The sequence below is a fragment of the Oryzias melastigma genome, linkage group LG20, assembly GCF_002922805.2.
Source record: "Oryzias melastigma strain HK-1 linkage group LG20, ASM292280v2, whole genome shotgun sequence".
Taxonomy (NCBI): domain Eukaryota; kingdom Metazoa; phylum Chordata; class Actinopteri; order Beloniformes; family Adrianichthyidae; genus Oryzias; species Oryzias melastigma.
This window is the reverse complement of record NC_050531.1, coordinates 5,631,607-5,640,664: the sequence shown is the minus strand read 5'-3', so window position 1 is coordinate 5,640,664 and position 9,058 is coordinate 5,631,607.

The following is a 9,058-nucleotide window of genomic DNA, read 5'->3' as shown; positions in this document are numbered from 1 at the left end:
AGCTGTGTAAAGAAAACCTTCGAGTTTAAAAACGGGTTAATTACAAAAAAGTGAATGTTGCTTTTTTTAAACTGTGAAGGTGTCAATCAGCAGAAACGTTTTAAAACCATGTCAAATGATTTATTTGGGAGTCAATTAGAACTACAAACGTCAATCATATCTGTGTGTAAAGTTTAGTTTTCCCCAATATGGACTCCGCCGCATTGGAGAAAAAGGTAAGCTGTGATTGGTCCAGCGCTCTGTTTCCCCCTCTTGTCACTAGCAGGAACTGTTTCTAGAGTACTAGACACACTACATCTCCCAGCAACCCCAGCTCCTCATATGCCGCTCAGCTGCCAATCACCCACATGACACTTAAGCACCGAGCCTCACTCTGTGTGAAGTATTGTTTGGTCCATCCTGCCTGCATTACTGAGCGTTTCCATCCAGACTAATCTTCTCTTTCTGACCCTGCTTCATCTCTGATTGCCGCCTGTCCTGACCTTCGCCTGGACTCTGACTACTCTACTCTCTTCTTGTAAGATCCCATCCTCGTGATTGACCTCTGCCTGTCTGACCCTGATTTAGCTTTGTGGCTGAGTCATCATTTCTATGGCAACCACAAGGCCGAGTGAGGAGTGAGTTTGTTGGAAGGCCACACCCCTACCACTGGAAAAGCGAGTCAATTAAGCGTTTTGAACGTTGGATGTGGAGCCAGCAGGGACTGCCTACTTTGATCAAGGCATCTGATTGGTTAGTTTATAACTTTCACTACATAAAATGAGGATTAACAAGAAATATATAAAAAAAGGTGTCAGAACAAGAAGGGTTATTCTTAACCAATAGAGGCTTGGATTGCCAAGAGGGCGGGGTTACTCAGTCCAGTTCTCACATACAGTCAATGTGTGAAAGTGATGCTATTTATCTGCAGCAATTCCGGATTAAACGGTGTGTTGTAAGTTATGCAATAATATTTATATTCATCTATATTTATGTTACTCATTTTCTGACCATTTATATCCATTCTTGCTTCATCCGCCCATTTATTCTAGTTTTTGTCAGTTTGTTTCCATCTTCAGCTGTTTCATATTCATCCATCAATCATCCTCCACTCATCTATCGATCGTTCCTCCACCTTCACGTCTATAGTTGAAGACCTTTAGCAGTTTGTGTGTCTTGTGTGTGTACACACGTGTTTGTTTTGTCCACTCGCAGAAACTGTCGTCTGCTGATGTTGACCCTCCCGTCTGAGCGCCGGACGGAGGACCAAAGTAGGAACAAAATGATGCAAGACGGCCGTGTTTGTGAAACAAAGCTGAGAGTAAACTGTGCGGCTGTTTAGCCTAAGCAGCAGATGAGGTTGACTTTTGTGTTTTGTCTGAAAACACTCTCCAGCCGGAGATAAGGATCTGTGGAGCGCAGGAAGTGGGATGAAACCCGGCACCCTCCCAGCCCCAAACACAAATGAACAACAGGCAAACACAAGCCGTCCGAGGAGGTGTCACAAGCTAACAAATGGCTCCTCTGCTGACGCGGCCTCCGTAAGGCGTGCCCAGCGGCGCTCCTGGGACCACGCCGCCAGGTAACGAGAGGAGGCGATGGAGCTGGCAGATAAGGGCGAGGAAACTCTGATGTGGCAACAGCGTCTGTTAGAGCAAGGGAAGCGTGTTGTTTTCAAAACAGGAGCACAGGTGGCCGCTCATGAGCGCATGCATGTTCATATGATCCTCCAAACTGTTGACTTTGCTCAACGGCTCACCTTCAGGACGGCGGCGCAGGTCGACTCCCCTCACAGCTGCTCTTTCACCTACAAACACACTGAAACGCAGCGTTTCCACTTTCAACACTATGACGCAACTTTTTTGTCCCACTCGGATCACCTTTTGATCTGTTGGAGAAGCGTTCTCGGTGGTTTTTAATTATAATTATATTGTTTTTGGCAAAATATTAAAAGTAATATATTAAGAGTGGAAAATTCCATTGGTCTGGACTAAATCCTGAACTCTGGGTTTGGTCTGTATTCAGACAAGTGGATTTTCCTGTTTTAGATCAATGCTTGTAAACAAAACCATGTGACTAAGATCTCTTAAGTCATTGGTCAAAAATGATGGGGGCGGGGCAAAGCAACAAGATTTTTTAGGCTAATTTGGAGTTTAGCTAATATTTCAGCAGCATGCCAGCTGTTTTTGCTAATTTTGGTTTTTTTGTCTATTTTTGAGATTAGCTAAAATGTCAGATTAATGCGAGATGTTTGGGCTAATTAGGATTTTATCTTATATTTCAGCCGCAGGCTAGCTATTTTCGCTAATTTAGATTTTTTTTTTGTTTTTTTTTTTAGGCTATTTTGGAGTTTAGCTAAAATTTCAGTTACATGCTAGCGGTTTTGGCTTACTTAGCCACTTACTTAGGCTATTTTGGCATTTAACTAATATTTTAGCTGGCTACCAGCTTCAGCTTTTTTAACCATTAGATTTAGCGATTTCAGCTATCAATTTCAGCATCGTCCCCTATCTGCACTAGCATTGTCAGCTTGCAAATTCAGCTAACAGCATTCACACTAGCATTATCTCAGGTGATGCTATATATCAAGTTTTTAGTTAGTTTAAAGCTGATGATGGTTAAGATGTGTGCGTTACATCCAGTTTGTGCATGACCTGACTAGTCGACTAATGGGAAAAAATAATCATTGATTAGTCGACCATTAAAATAATCGTCTGTGGCAGCACTAGTTGGGATTAATAAAGTATATATCTATCTATTTATGGACCAATAAGACATTTTATTATGAAAACAGAAAGGAACAACAATCGTGTTCCATACTCTCCTGTAAATTTTGTTACTTATGTTAACTAGGTTTATGTACGGCAAGCCAAAGGGGTCAATAATCGCTAGTAAAACCAATGTAAAAAACATGTATTGGCCATGACAAACGTCACTTTTTATGCATGTTTTAAAAGTATCACGTAAAATATGCCATCTTGTGTTGTCCCAAAACGGGCCTAATAAGCTGTGTTTTATCGTGCTCAAAACTGCACATTTCATGCTCTCCTGCACACCGTGTTATGGGGTGTCCTTGTATGGCAAGCCAAAGGTGTCAATAATCGCCAGGAAAAGCGCCCTAAAAAGTGTGTACTGCACTGGCCATTATAAAACACCACTTTCTATGCAGGTTTTAAAAGTAGCTCGTAAAATTAAACCTTTTGGTGTTGTCCCAAAACGGATGTAAAAAGCTGCGTTTTATTGCGTACAAACCACCCGTTTTGAATTGTCACATATGTGCGTCAAAATAAAGTGCTTGAATAATTCATGACTCTTCCCGTTTCTACGTGGATGAAGCAGTTTAACTTTGGAATTTTTCGGGAATTGTGAGTTCAATGGCAGGAGTTTAATTAAAACTTGCTCCTCCTGAGTTATGGGCGGGACTTAGACGAGTAAACCTTCACTTATTTCCCATCATCCCCTCCCTGCATTCCCTCCTGCTAGCTTGGCGACTGATATTGGAGCTATCCAGCCGAGAATCCAGCTCAGCCGAGGAAAACGAAGACGTTCATGGATCTATTCGTCTGCAAGTGGATGCATTGGAGTGAAGTGAAGCAGAGAGGTTGTAGAACAAACTTTTTTAAATCTGCATTTTTTTCATCTGCTCCTGAGAAATACCCAGAAATGCGATTTTAATCAGAATTTTCCTTATATAAGAACATATTTTTTATTGGAGTGGGTTTTGCAGTAACAGTAAACTATGGGGAAAAAAAAGTTTGGACAGAGAACGGGGCCTCTGCTTATCTCTATAAAGCTGCAACTTTAAACTTTATTGTTTCATTTATGAGCCGTAATTGGGAGAAAGCCACGCTCACAAATTTTTAAGTGATTGTTTTTTCAATCTAAATGAAAGTTTGATTTGACGCCAGCGTTTGTGCCGTCCAAATGACTGTGTTGTGATCCAAAATCTGCACTAAACGAGATGTCGGAGCAGCAGAGGAGGACATGAAGGATTGCTTAAAGATGAGCGGAGATGACGAGCAAACAGTGGGAACGACGGAGATGAATCTGGACGATTTCCCCTTCAGCTGGGTGTGACGGGGTGTCAGGAATTAAAGGCAAATATTGACTCCCCGCCCTGTGCTCCCATGGAAATTGCCGGCGCTCTCCTGTGGGGACGCGCGGGTCAAGGACGCCCTTGTGAGACCGATCTGTTGTGGATCCAGTGACAAGGGGGAGATCTGTCTGACTGGAGTGTGAATAAAACATGCAGGGGCATGTTGGTGGTGACGATCGAGGAGGCTCCCTGCATTATTCATGCGCGGCAAGTGAAGATGAGGAGCTGATGGGGGGAGGTTGTAAAAGAGGAGGGGGTGAAAGTGTTAGGGTGTTTGTGAGGAGGCTCTGCAGTCAGCTCGAGGCTGGTCTTCCTCAGAGTGAAACTGACACCACAATGTATGGCTTCCACTAGAGCTGCCACCATTAATAAAAGTCAGACAACTAGTCGACGACAATAGTCGATTAGGTAATTTTTCAGCTGCATGCTAGCTGTTTTCGCTAATTAGGATTTTTTTCATTTTTTTGGCTAATTTAGAGTTTAACTTATATTTCAACACCATGCTAGCTATTTTCGCTAATTTGGGCTTTTTGGCTAATTTGGAGTTTATCTAATATTTCAGATGCATGCTACCTGTTTTGGCTAATTTACAATCTTATTTAGCTATTTGAAGTTCAGCCAATATTTCAGCTGCATGCTAGCTGCTTCGGTTAATTTAGGATTTTTTCATTTTTTAGGCTAAATTGGAGCTAAGATAATATTTCAGCAACATGCTCGCAATTTTCTTCAATTTAGGCTTCTTTTGGCTATTTTGGAGTTTAGCTGATATTTCAGATTCATGCTAGCTATTTTCGCTAATTTGGGCTTTTGGGCTATTATGGAGTTTAGCTAATATTTCAGCAGCATGCTAGCTGTTTTGGCTAAATTTGATTTTTTTTCCTTTTTTAGGCTAATTTGGAGTTTGCCTAATATTTGCGCAGCATGCTAGCTGTTTTCGCTAATTAGGATTTTTTACATCTTTTGAGGTCAATTTGGAATTAAGCTTATATTTCAGCAGCATGCTAGCTATTTTCGCTAATTTGGGCTTTTTAGCTAATTTGGAGTTTATCTAATATTTCAGATGCATGCTAGCTGTTTTGGCTAATTTACAATCTTATTTGTTTTTTTAGGCTATTTTGAAGTTCAGTTAATATTTCAGATGCATGCTAGCTGCTTTGGTTAGTTTGGATTTTTTCATATTTTTAGGCCAATTTGGAGATTAGCAAATTTTTCAGCACATGGTAGCTGTTTTGGCTAATTTAGGATTTTTTCATTTTTTATGCTAAATTGGAGCTTAGCTAATATTTCAGCAACGTGCTCGCCATTTTCTTCAATTTAGGCTTCTTTTGGCTATTTTGGAGTTTAGCCAATATTTCAGCTGCATGCTAGCTAATTTGGCTAATTTCTGATTTGTTTCCATTTTTTAGGCTAATTTGGAGCTTAGTTAATATTTCAGCTGCATGCTAGCTGTTTTGGCTTTTTTTTTGTTTTTTAGGCTAATTTGTCATATAACTAATATTTTAGCTGGCATCTTCAGCTATCAGCACTTGTATCTTCAACAGCCACGTTAAGCTTACAGTATTCACACTAACATTATTGCAGGTAATGCTAAATATCTAGTTTTAGTTAGTTTAAAGCTAATAATGGTTAAGATGTGAACTTTACATCCAGTTTGTGGATGACCCAACTAATCAGACAAAATAATCTATGATTAGTCGACTATTAAAATAATCGTTTGTGGCAGCACTAGCTTCCACACATCCAAACAAATCAATACCTATTAAAAAAATCCACATGTGCTTCCGGCAGGGATGAAGATGGGCGGATGCGTAGCAGCTTCCGTGTTTTCCCAACCCTGCCAGCCCCACAGAGAGGTTCTCCCATAAGAGCTGAATCAGTGTTTTCCCTCCGCAGCGCTGAGCAGCAAATGTGTCCCAGTCAGCAGCTCGTCTCCAGTCAGAGGGAGGCTGACAGACTGCAGCTGGCAGCCAAAGCTGATGCTACTGCTCCACCTGCAGGCTCGCCGCCACATCCAGGGGGTTACGCAGTGGGTGTGGGGGAGACAAGTTCTGACATTGGGAAGTATTCTGTCACGGCACAGAAAATGTTCTGGTTCCAGGTGTAAATGCAGGTTTTGGTTTTTTGTGAGGGGTGGGGGCAGCTGCAGTTGCTGGTGTCCATCCCTCCTGCTTGTGACACACCCTGCAGGGGGGGTCAGCTCCAGGCATGCTGCAATGCAACACAGCACTGGGTGATCAATGAGGCATCAGGGCTGCAGCTTCATGACTCCACAAACAAGTATATCTATTCCTTCAGTTTTATTTATTTTTATTTTAAGTTGAAAATGGACTAACTTTTTCAGGTTTTTCTGCCCCCTCTGCAGCTCCTCTGCAGACTCGTCTTCCTCTGTGCAGCAGAGCTTGATTGCAGGGATGTGGATGCACCGACACACCCACCTCTAACGCAGCATGAAGCAGCAGCCTCTGCTCAAACACTACAACTGCTTTTAGATCCTGTAAATGTATTTAAATAGAAATGATCGTTTTTTAAATGCAGAATCCAGAATTTTGATGGTTTCTGAGTCATTTTCATCCAACTTTACTCATAGATCAATGCAGATGTCATAATAAATATTGGTTTTGATAAAAAAAAAATGTACAAAATGTAAAAAAAGTTGTTCATTCTCTTTAATTTAAGCAGTTTTGGAACATAAACTTTTGTTTTAAATGTGATAACTTGTCTTTTTAGTACAGAACTGTCATTATTTTTAATGTTAGACCTTAAAAACTTTACAATTCTTCACAAGTTAAAAAAATACTTTACTGTTCTCTGAACATCTGGACGCATTTAAACTAAATATTAAAATCTGTCCAATATGAAATAAAAAACACCAAAAGTTGTATAAATGGCTTCAGAGGAAATTTCTGTCTGAAATGATGTCTCAAACAACGTTCATGTTTAAAATCGCACTTTTAGCGCATTCTTGAATATGTGTTTAGCATATGGTTCCAATGTTAAGTCGATGGAACAGATATGAGGCGATCTGAACTACCGGGTGAAGGTCTGCCAGCATCTCGATTTAAGTGAGAAGGCGTGAATCGGGCGGCACAGCCAAAATGTAAATACCTGAAGCTTGACAGGTCGCTGCATCGCATCTACCAATCAGGAGCTCAGCTTTGGGCATGTGACGTTTACATTGGCTTGTGATATGTCAGCAGACAGAGAGCCGCTGTGGGACTTCATCGAGACATTAAAAAGAGGAAGAAGGTCTTCAAATTTTATTTTTTCCCTCAGATTAATACGAGACAGAGTCTTCAAGCTCAGACACAGAGACACAGAAACACCCTGGAGGTGGCTGTCATTCAGACACAGCCCCCTGTACCGGAAAATCTTTTAATAATCATCATATAAACTCAAACATGGAGATTACTGATGCTCTTTACGATAAATAAACCTTATTTATTTCTCAACATCATTTGTGTCTTCATAGAATCTAAGTGACATATCCACATACACCGTTCCCTAAATGCATTAGCTGGTAGCTCCTCCCACACGCAGCCGCAGCGTCAAACTCAGCAACACATTTTTTTAAACGCAACAAGCAGCAAATTTGTTGTGCAACAAAAAGGCACTTGATTTGTCGCATGAATCGCGTTTGTTTTAAATGCACCTTCACACAGCTGTAAGGTACATTTTGCACATACGGAATGGAGAAACATTGGTCATAAGTAGATATAATGCACATAAAATTCTTAAAAATTATTTCCTGCAACAAAAACATGCAGGTACCAAAAATTAGGAGGCGGATATGATAATTAGACCTTCACTCTTGCAATAAGTTAAATGAAGTGGTTGCTTTTGAGTTACTTTTCTGATTTTGTACAGTAAAAAACTCACAAAACAATTAAAAAAAAACTTTATTTTAACTTGTGAAGTTATTGTGTTTTATTTTTGTTCATTAACATTCAATTAGGAGAATAAAAGTTAGTCATGAAGCTTAATTATGTGATTTTATTCTATATATCGGAGGATTTAAACTTTTTTTTTACTTTATTGTTTTTTATATTTAAGTTATTAAAGTTGTGTTTTGTGTAGCTCCTCACTTCAGTTTTCCGTCACCACAGCTGCTTTCTGATGTTATTACAGTTTAAACGAGAGTCAATCTTCAGTTTGGCTGCAGATTTTCCACCTTTTCATTTAATTGTGATCCCAATTTTTCATGTTTTTATTGTATTTTAATTAATTTTTTTAAGGAAGTTCCTTCATTTGGATCACAAAGTAGCTTAAAATTTACTGACAGTTTCTAGATTATTTCTTTTATCATAAACTGATGATTAATTAGATGTTTTTCACATCCGGAACATCATTTTAGCCTCATGTAAACCGTCCGGGTAAAGCTGAATATTTGCTGTTTTACTGGTTGCGACATTCACAAATGCCCCCTCCCTGCAGATTTCAGACTCCGTCAGCTTCTGGGACCCGTCGGATGTTACGAAGGGACAGGATGGCCGCAGCAAAGCCTCGATTGAGAAGACTGTAACCGCAGTTGCACAGTCATCAGGACTTCATGATTCACGGCCATGATTTATGGTCAGGCAGCAGGCAGAAAACGGTCGACTTCCTACAAGACCTCCATCTGAGGAAATTGCAACACGCAAAGTGGAAGTGGAATTTGAGGCCCACGGTTTTAAACCTGGACAGAACAGAACTTTACTCTGATTTTTTTTTTTTTTTTTTTTACTTGATTGGAGTATTTTTGCACATTTTTACCAGAAATAGCAGCACAATAAATAATAGATTAAAGGTTGCAAATTGGTTCTAGTGATGCTTTTATTGTAGAAAATGTAATTTCAGATGCATTTTTGTTATATAAATAATACTTGGGTTGAACTACAAAATGCAGTCAAATACATTTTTTATATTCTTGTTTGATTATAATTCAAAAATGAAAATTTTGAAGGTAAATTTCAAAAAGATGGAAGACAAAGACAGTCGTAAATCAGT